Source organism: Diceros bicornis, chromosome X (genome assembly GCF_020826845.1).
Source record: "Diceros bicornis minor isolate mBicDic1 chromosome X, mDicBic1.mat.cur, whole genome shotgun sequence".
Lineage (NCBI taxonomy): Eukaryota > Metazoa > Chordata > Mammalia > Perissodactyla > Rhinocerotidae > Diceros > Diceros bicornis.
In genome coordinates, this window is record NC_080781.1 from 28,372,456 (window position 1) to 28,383,743 (window position 11,288).

The following is an 11,288-nucleotide window of genomic DNA, read 5'->3' on the forward strand; positions in this document are numbered from 1 at the left end:
TGGGATATTTACAATGATATATAAGCACTCAGTAGAAACTTGCATGGCATTACATTTGAAAGTGGATATATCTTTTTGCTTTTTATACACAGATCATAGTATGCAGATTTTAAGTTGATGCAAAATGAATCTTTTAACATTCAAAGTGACGAGCTTTGGGGAAGGCTGCCTCAATTTGTTACATTGCATGAGTAACCCATGGTATGCTTCTAGACTCATAGAGGATGGGAGGGATATTGTAGGTATATTCAGTTGACCAATATATGCTGAGTACTTGATATTCTGATATTCTCCCAGGTTACTTAATCTAGGTGTTGTTTTTGCAGTGGTTAGGAAGAGAGAGAGGAGATACCAAACTCAGCCACACCAGTAGAGGACTATATAAGCAGAAATTGTCCCATGATGCAGTTTTTTACCTGCTTACTACTATCAAAGGGGCCTGACACCACTTTGTCCCCAGGAATCTTTCCATGTTAGAGGATAGCTATAAATCCACTCCTGTGTTACTTCCAGAGGCTTTCATGGAAACTCTTAAAACAGGGTACACATTTGCCCATGGCTAAGGGTCAACAAAATCTCAGGCAAAATTTCAATTACAACTTTAGAGCTGTAGAATCCTTAGAGTCCCAGGTGTCTCTTATTTAAAACTCTTTTTTCCCCCGACATCTTGAATACAAATTTCCCTATTCATTTGGCAAAGGTTAGTCAACATTGATATACGACAAAAATTATTCATGAAACTTGAGTTTGTCTCTTTTCCATATAAAGATCCAGCTTTAGATAGTAACAACACACATGGATCTCTAAACACTTAGAGAATACATATATATTATGAATGGTTTGATTATTGGCCATATAAATTAATGGTAACAAAATATGCATTTTCAGTATTGACTACAGATTTTTTTCTTAACAGAATTGATTATATTCCAGAAGTGGAAAAATTCTTCCTTTAATAAGGGTAAATTAAAAAGCAGGAACTCTGGTTTTGGGAGTCTGCTTTTCCTGAAAAACAACCATCTTTGGCAATAAGATTCAAAGGGCACAATGGAAGGAATTGACTTGATACTGAATAATCTTTGAATTCTTGATCCAACCTCTATTCTTGAATGTGTATATTCATTTAAGACCACTTTGTGCATTGAACTCTCATCTATGCATACGTCCTCAGTCATTGCATAAATGGAAAATTTTTGTTTCTCACTAGAATCCAAGCAATCTATTCTACAATTTTAATAAAAGTAGCAACTTTACACAATTTACATTCGATTTGATAATACTAAATATGAAATTTTAATGTGCCAATAAACTTGCAATCATCAATAAACATATGACATATCTCCACTAAAAAGCAGATTGGAAATCATGGCATCATTCTGCCATCTGTGCCATGCAGACTCTAGTTTTGGAAGTCTTATTTGAAACAGAAAGTTTACATATGAACATAAAGGGACATTGCATATCAAGTTCTTCTAACCTCTATCTAGCTTCCTACTTAATAGTATAACTATATTTAAGCTGTTTCACTTAATGTTAAGTATATATGCATTAGTCAATATTTAATTAATATTGGCCTTCACATAATTTGAGTTTTTAAAAATTATTAGTACTTTATTTTTGGAAAAGAAATCAAATTATAATAAAGCTAACAATACAGAAATAAACAAAATCTCCCTTGCTTACCAGAGATTCTGCCAAATCTCTTTGTCTATGATACTCTCCAATAATCACTGACATTTGAAAAAAAATTATAAGAGAAAGTAGAAAATGACAAAGTGCCCAATATCACCATGGCAGTAAAACATGTATACATTTTAGGATGATTTTCAACAGAACCTGAAACAAATCTAAAGCGGTAAGTAGAAAAATTTACTAAATCCCTGAAACTGTTAACTCTTGGGGGCAGAAAGCAAGGGAACCGATACTTATCTCTTCCTAGGATGGGGCCAGGGTCAGTTTATAGAGAATCTTAACACTAGCAGAGTGGCTTTTAGGGGAGGACCACACCTGGAATTCCCTGTTTTTTTCCCCAGCTGATATGAAGAACCTATTTCCGTAGAAGAATAATTAAAGGTATTACCAAGATCACTCTTATTAACTGCTGATAGTTATAATAGATTCCAAGACCCCCCAGAGCCAGTTGTTTGCCCCTAATACATATTAGAATCACCTGAGGAGTTTTAAAATATTACCCATGGTCACTTCCCACTCCAGAGCAATTGAATCAGAATCTCTATGCTGGGGCCTGGGCATGCAGTTGAAAATAAAAGTCCTAGATGACCCGTTACAGTAAACACACACGCACGCACGCACACACTTCCACTGCATGCACGAGCATGAAGTTTCCACTTTATCCACTGACACTCCCTTTACCTTTCTAAATCCATATGGAAAAGTAGATTCTACATTTTCTATTTATTTCTACTTGTGCATTTTAATTTAAGAACATCACCAAGACAAAGCGTGAGAGTAGGTAAGCAATTCCTTTCTTCTCAGGGAGTATTGAGAATATGCAAAATTAATTTACATATATATATATCAAACTTGTCTTGATGGGACACATTTAGTAAGTGAGAGTTTATTGGAAAAAAATCTACCAATTTTGGGAAAACATAGTGGTGATTTCCTAATGTAATAATAACCCATTCATGATTCATATAACATTATCTATATAATGATTTTATTACATGTTTTATGCACAGAATGGAATATTTGCTAATAAGTTACAAACTAAGGGCACTCACCCTGTAGCAAATGTGCCACCCTCTCTAATGCTAAAAAAGAGATATATTTACATTTATCACTGTGACTTTCTAAGAGGAAAAAATATACATGAAGACTAAGTCGCACAATGAAACTCTTGTTGCTTTATCTAAGAAACTCATTGAACATAGTGATATAATTTGACTCTTTCAATTAAAATTTGTTAAACTATAGATCGTCAACTGCTCAATCAAATCATATCACTATCCAATATATATGACTGAAATACATATAGATGCAAATAGATGGAAACAGAATTACACTAAACAACGTTCATTATTTAGTTCATTTATTTAAATTGTATTGGCTTGCCAACCACTATGCTAAGCAGTAGGAATTGAAAGTCTATAAAGCAAAGGCCTCTATTCCCCAGGAGCTCACAGCTTGTTGGAATATACAGGTTTTGTTATGGACTAAATATTTGTGTCCCCCCCCAAACTCATATGTTGAAGCCCTAACCCTCACTGTGATGGTATTAGGAGATGGTGCCTTTGGGCGGTAATTTGGTTTAGACGAGGTCATAAGGGTGAGACCCCAGTACGTGTGCTCTCTCTCTCTCTCCCATGTGAAGACACAGAAAGGAGATGGCCAGTCTTGCAAGCCAGGAAGAGAGTTTTCTCCAGGAGTCAAATCTGCCAGCACCTTGATCTTGGACTTCCTAGCCTCCTGGACTGTAAGAAATAAATGTCTGTTGTTTAAGCCACCCAGTCTGTGGTATTTTGTTACAGCAGCCCAAGCTGACTAAGACAAGTTGGTAGACAAATATTTATATCACAATGGGGAAAGTGCTAAAATGCAGCAGAGGAGGCAACAACTATTTCTCTTGCTGGATTAAGCTTGGTGGCCAGAGAAGGTTTGGCAAAAGAGGTGACAGGGCATTACCTACACTTGACAGCATCCACCCGTAGTTTGAATCAAAATATAATTATTATTTTATGTATATACCACTTGAAAAAATTACTGCAGCCAATCAAATTAGAATATAATCCTATAAAAATTTCAAATCTATTTAGAAGTGATGCCTTATGGTCAAACATGATTATAACTATTTGCTCTTACAGTCGCCAGAACTTTCAACTATTGATACAGAATGAAAACAACACAATTGTCTCATAAAATAAGGATTAATTTTTTTTATTGATATAGTTTTTCCCTTTCAAATATAGATTTATTTTAACGAGATAGGAAAACCTACCAATTTGATTCATTAAGAGAAAATTAAGTAATTTACAGCAATTTATATATATTAACACATGAAGCAATTTAGGAGATAGAAAGTACTTTTTTGCATCATTTAGGACATTAGGATGGAAATATGAAATGTATGAGCAGTCCAGTGGCACCAGAGATTATGAGCTGCGCTCACAATTGGCTTTTCATTGCATAAAGAAAGCCTTTATGCTTGGAATCCCCATGCCAACAGGCTTACAACAAATGCTAGAAGCCCACTGTTTATAATTTTATTTATCGGCAAGCATTTTAGTTATCTGTTTTCTTTGGTTATATAAAGGGCCAGGGCTGTTTTAAGTGTAAGAGGTAGCCATTCTTATCTTGCAATCAGATGGATGTTATATAAGAATGCCTACGTATTAGTGTGTAATGGTAATGCTAACTAACTTCTTCTACCTGGCCTGAACTCTGTGTTAGACAATACATTTAAGAGATTTGCCTCAAACATCAAAAGTAAGTGCAAACGGGCAATGCTATATGGGCAAGCAGGAGCATTTCTCACTCCTACCTAAGAGAATGTTAACATGATTTCATGAATTGAAGAAGTAAATTTTACTTTATATGGGCTTGTACAGCCAAAGGAACTTTAAAAACCAGCTTCAAACAAGTTTCAGTGTGTTGGATGTAGGCAGGGGCAGATAGGCTAATCTTAGGAAGCTGGAGTAGAATGGCACAGGACACCAACGGTACCAGCAATGGAGCATAGGCCTCAGCTCTTGGATCTCCATGTGGTCCTCAGGAAACAAGAAGTACACTAAAAGAGCTGGAGAGGATGGATGATGCTATTTCAACCATCACTGTGCCTAGAGTTGTCCCGGGTTGTGCGTATGGGCATTTTGTATTCAAAGCATGTATGAGGTCGAGTATATCTGCCTTTATAGTTTGGGGTTAAGTGTAAGTTGACTCAAGTTCTACTAGAATTAATGCCAATGATTGTGTTGGAGGTATGCTTGGTCTTATCTCAGTGGTAGAAGTCCAGGCATGGGTACCCTAAAGAGTGAAATGTAAAACAACAATCCTGCCTGCTACCAGAAGGAAGATTGATAATACAACATACGAAAAATCACAGAGCAAAATGTTTTTGTACAAGCGTAGAAGTGATTTTCAGGGAGTCCTTAGACAAACAGCTATTCACAACAAAAACCCGTAAGGACCTTGGTCATCCTTAAACTACTTCAGTAGAGACAGAACATGTGAGGAATAGAGACATGAAATACAGTTAAAGAAGCAATTCCTGGTCAATATGTATCTGCAGTGAGAGTTTTTCAGAATGTGTATGGTTAACAAGCATACCTACTTGCTCCTATAAATGCATAGTTCTGTACAGTAGCTAATTCAGAATATTATTAACAAGAAGCATGGAAACAGGGTTATTGAAAATTCTGTATTTAGTATGTGAAGTCTGCAACTTTAGACACAGACTGGATTCTCTGAGTGATTAGAAAAGCCTTGCTAAAATAAATGACTATTCTGATATTCATCAGAATGGGACATAAAAGAAGATAAACTCGTGACAAAGATTCAGGGCAAAGAAAAAAGAGGAGGTCCCAAATACAATTACCATAGAGGTGACTTCTTGAGAATATGGCTAAGGAAACACTTTTTTGTTTATTTATTTATTTTTATTTTTTGTAGAAGTGATTGAGAACTAACCTCAGTACTAATAAGGATATGATGTTAATTCTTTTGTGAGCTGAACTATTCATTCCATAATATTGATTTAATCATTATAAACTACCATAATTTTTAGTTGTTGTCATGTGAAATATTGAATAAAACAACAGTACCACCAATAAAAATAGCCACTGACTGAAATTACTTCAGATATTGTTGAATGAATCATATTTTTTTTTCAAATGTCACCAAGCCTCTCTAATTAAGACTTTTTTCTTTTTGAGGAATATCTATTGCCAATCTTTCTCTTTTCCTTTTTTCTCCCCAAAGCCCGAGTACGCAGTTGTATTTCCCAGTTGTAGGTCCTTCTATGTGGGACACCGCCTCAGCATGGCTTGATGAGCGGTGAATAGGTCCATGCCCAGGATCCAGTCTGGCAAATCCTGGGCCACCAAAGCAGAATGCGCCAACTTAAGCTCTATGCCCCCAGGCTGGCCCCAGGAATCATAGTTCAACAGATACATTCAACTACAATTGCCATAAAGAATCCAAAGCTCAGATTGGGAATAACGAGGAGTTCTTACAATAATGCTTCTCAAAGAAAGAACCTAGGAATACATGACTTTATATAAGGACCTACCAAAAGAGAATCCTTTGGGATGGGGCCCTGGAATCTGCATTTTAAATAAGCATTCTAGAGGATTCTTTTGTATTCTAGAGTTTGAGATGGACTGCCTAGTAGATGGCAAGGCCAAGGTACTGATTAATTGATCTGGGATAGAGTAAAGCCATGGCTGTAACATATTTTATAAGTTCTCCAAGTGATTCTAATGAACAGCTAGGAATAAGAACACCTGTGCATTGGCAGTGACAGCTGAGGAGATATTGCACTTTGCCGTGGAAGTATGTACAGAATCTTTTTTATATAGGTAAGAACTGTATTATCTAACAAAATCCTATTTCATTTCAACTTATAAATTCAGGAAGAAACATGGTGTCACTCAAAATGATCTTCACCCTAAGATGCTGTAGCAACTTAACAGTGTTTGTGTTTTCACGCAGCATTTATATTAGGAGGCAGTTCATGATCTTCATGATCAACATTGTTGATAGGACTTCAAACGTGTAGGTTGGAAATCTGACTGTGATGCAAGCAAGAAAAAAGTATAGGAAGGAGCAGAGAAAATAATCAAACAAGGTGCACTTAGGTATGGGAGGTGAACGATTATTTTTTGCATATTTAAGGACTTTTGAAACAATTGGCAAGGTTATGCTAAGTATCATCTTTTTTAGTGAAGCTTTTTCCTTTAAGGGTGCATTACTAGTGTATAATTGAACCTTGCCTTATTATACCTCCATTTGCTTTCTAATTATATGAATGTGTACCATACATACAAAGTTCCATGCATTTTACTTAAACCAGCAACATTTTATTTTGCTCAGTAATAGTCCTCTTAGAGTTTAGGCTATCTGGGTAATCTCTGTTTATAGGTGTTTACAAAGTAATATTATTTTATGTAAACTAATGAAAATGTCAGTGCTAATTGCTTTATACATTGCTCGGAAAAGCAAGGTATTTGCAATTGAGCAGTTACTCAATACCATTAACCAATCTATTTCTGTAGCTTCCAGTATTTCATGACTCCTTCAGCCAGTATTACATCACTGGCTGTATTTTGTTTCCTATACTGCTCTTCTATTTTCAATTTCTACGTTAAAAAAAAAAACACACAATCATAAGAGGGAAAATCTGCAGGTTAGGCCCAAGAAGGGTGGTTTGCAAGGGATGTTCACGTTGATGTTAGTGCCTTTTAAATGTATCGATGGCTCAATAAAATGACAAATTCTGCTAATTTACATATTATCTCTCATGTCATTCTTTTGATTTTTTTCAACCAGTCAATGTATATAATAAGAATATGTTTTTCTTATTTCCTAAATTCCTTTAAGCAAAACATAATTCTATAATGACCAATTATAGCCTAACACCTGCTGTTATGAAGAGGACCTTGTCAACATCAATCTAAATTGAAGAACAACAGCTTTCTTCGATTTGGGGAAAAGGAGCAATACGAACAGTCCATTTCTTAGCAAGAAAACTCATAGGCAGTTTATTCCAAGATAGTTCATGGAATAATTAGGATTTAATAGAATTAGATATTTCACCATCATTCGAGAAAAGTTTTGCTCTGGGCTAAGTACTATGGTTAAGGATTCCAAGAAAAATGCTAAAATTCCTGGATCCCTTGCAGCCAATATTTACTTAAAATAAATCCATCCATAAAAGTCTGTCTCTACTATAACATTATCTCTTGGTCTTTTTCTTATAAAACAAAAGCTCTGCTCAAGCTGAAAGGTAAACAAATTGAATAGAAGCATTATTTGAGCTCAAGCCATATCAACAATTTTGTGCATCTGCATTGCCAGGAAATCTTGCTCAAAATTATGCAAGGATAATTACATCAATAGAATGGGAAAAAAAATCTTGGTGTAATATCAAAAAGGTAGGGGGATGGATAAGTTGCTGGAAAAGCACTGCTAGCAGATTATCTAGAAAGGATAATAAAGCCATTTTATCATGTTGAAATCCCATCTAAACACTGAAATAAGTGATCATTTATTTACAGAGTAAACAGACAGACAAGAATATTTTAATATGTAGTTCTGTGTACATATGATTTCTGTGTGTGTTTACACACACACACATACATATACACACCTGAACCTGAACCTCAACTTGTACATAGTAGGAGGGCAACAAAATATTGTCAGGGGAGATTTCCACCCTGGCATCCTTAACACTATGACTGCCAGTTCTTGCTGCATCAACAGAAGAGTTACATCTAAACAAAAGCTATGGACGCAATTCCCAGGTTGATGCTTAGTGGAGAGTAAATATTATAATAAAAAATACCAACAATTATTGGGTTACTACAAAACTTCCTTATTAAATATGTTTATTCATTTGGTTTTATATAAAGAACATAGAAGGTAAAAAAAATTAAAAGGAGAATACTTTATTTTTGTATAATTAAAAATTCCAGTTCCTGCTTCCTAGCTTTTAGGTATATCTGTCTATATATCTGTATCTATATCTATAGGCATAATTTTTTCTTTACTTTCTGAATAGAGAGCTATCCAAGCATCTTTTGTCAAGCTGGGTAGAAAAAACATAATTATTTAATTCTAAGATGGTGAACATAGACGTGGGAATGAAAAATCAAAAGCAAAAGCCATTAAGATGGAAGGGCCCCGGGGCCGGCCCCGTGGCTTAGCGGTTAAGTGCGTGCGCTCCACTACTGGTGGCCCGGGTTCGGATCCCAGGTGCGCACCGACGCACTGCTTCTCCGGCCACGCTGAGGCCATGTCCCACATACAGCAACTAGAAGGATGTGCAACTACCATATACAACTATCTACTGGGGCTTTGGGGAGAAAAAGGAGGAGGATCGGCAATAGATGTTAGCTCAGTGCCGGTCTTCCTCAGCAAAAAGAGGAGGATTAGCATGGATGTTAGCTCGGGGCTGATCTTCCTCACAAAAAAACAAAAAAAAGATGGAAGGCCCCCTTACCCTGAAAGAACAGACCAATGAATGAGAAATACAATGGTTAAACCAGGTCTACTGGTAACAGAGCATTCTGCTGAAACATATTGCAAAGATCTGTGTGGCTATTCTGCCCTTCACACAAACTCATTGCTCTCTATTACCCAAAGCTTGAATACAGGGAAAAGAACACTAGACTTGAGGTTAGAATATCTGGGTTTGAGTGTGACTCTATCACTTACTAATTATGTGATTCTGAATAGGTTAAACTTTTTGCCTGTCAGTTTCCCTGTCTAGAAAATGATGAACACATATCCAGGGCTAATTGGAGATTCAAATGTAGTAGTGTATAGGAAAAAGCCTGGAACACTGTAAGACATTTTACCTTTATAAAGTACTATACTTGTCACCCACTTACTATTATTATTACATCATGGTGAATAAATTTAAGAATTATAGGACTTCAGTTGAGTTTAAGGAAGAATGTATTCATTTGAATCTCAATCATTATTGTGTGAGCCTCTTCACATTATCTTACTTCAATTATGATGCTTTAATCTTAGACTCTAATTATATATCCAGTTTTCCTTACTCCATTAAGTGAATTTAAAAAAGAGTCACATTAACTAAAGACCCTTTAAATTTTTTATGGCATAAAGAGTTGCCATAGACACACTCTTTTTGCATCTTACCCTGGTACAGTGAAACTCAATTAACTATTCAGACTGGCAAAGCATCTTTTACATTTTTCATAAAGATTCTACGTGAAAAGGTTGTACTTATCTTTCAATTAAGTTATGCATCTTTCAAAAATAGCTAATAGATTGAAGAAAGGCAAAGTTGCAATCACAGATTGTATTCAGTGTAATTTAGCAGACAAAAATGGAACCATCTAGATTATTTAAAAATGTGTTCATTGTGATTTTTCAATGCAGCAAAATCAACTAGATGGAACACTGAACAGAAAGTCCAAAGGCCCGTGTTGGTTAAAAAAATATAGGCACAGATTATTACACAGGGATTTCATCTAATCTCTCTGTTATTCATTTAGAGATGTCCAAACATAATTCCTGAGAGACTTGGAATGTTTATGGGACATTTCAGAGCGTCAGAATCTTCTCTAAATAACTTCTGAATCACCTGGAAATGTGCCATTGATTTGCCTAATGGTGGATGGAATCTAGTAGGGAACAAGCTAAAAAGGTCATTAGGACTCCAAGGGCAAAGTCTCAGTTCGATAGCCAGACAGGCCGTGGAGCAGCTCTGTGAGCATTTAACCAGTCTGGACCGGAATATGGGGAGATGATACCCTCTCTCAACTCAGGTAAAACTGATTTGACCAAGTTGATATGCCAGCTTATATGTTGTACAGCTATTTATTATTATAGTGATTTTTAAAAATTGGGCAGCATAATTTCTATTCTGCCATGTTTTCAGCCCCAGGTTCTAATTATTATTTGGACCTCGGTATTTACCGAAATAAACTACTTTTTAATTATCTGTATACTAATTAGTTTACCGCTTTACATTCAGGAATCTCTATACGGTCAGAAAAAGTTAAAGCAAAGGGCGTTCAATTTAGAAATTTCTTATTTTAATATCACTTATCAGTTTGACCTGATACATATAACCCTTCACTCTCACTGTCAGAGACATTACAAAATCCTCTAACTATACATCCTGAACAAAACATAATAATAATGCTTACTCTCAGTATGCCAATTGTTCATTTTTGGTTAGAGGTGAATTAATGTCGCAGATCTAGGTGAGAATATGTTAAGAAACCCTAAAAGGCACATGTTTAATTGTAAAACTATTAAGTATATAGCAAACACACACTAACAATTATTAATAATAATAGTTACCATTTATACAGTGCCTACTATATATCATGACATACTAAGTTAGAGGCCTAACATACACTTTCTCTAACTCGTACAATTATATTAAAAATTAGGCATTATTTTCTCCATTTTACACATAAGGAAAGCGAGTCACAAAAATGTGAAGTAACTTGATCAAGCTCCATTTCTAATAAATTTGGAGACAGATTTAAACCTCAGTTTGTCTCACCAAACCTCAGCAACTATGCCAAGCCATGAGTTACACATTTCATAGCAAAGGCTAACATTCAATA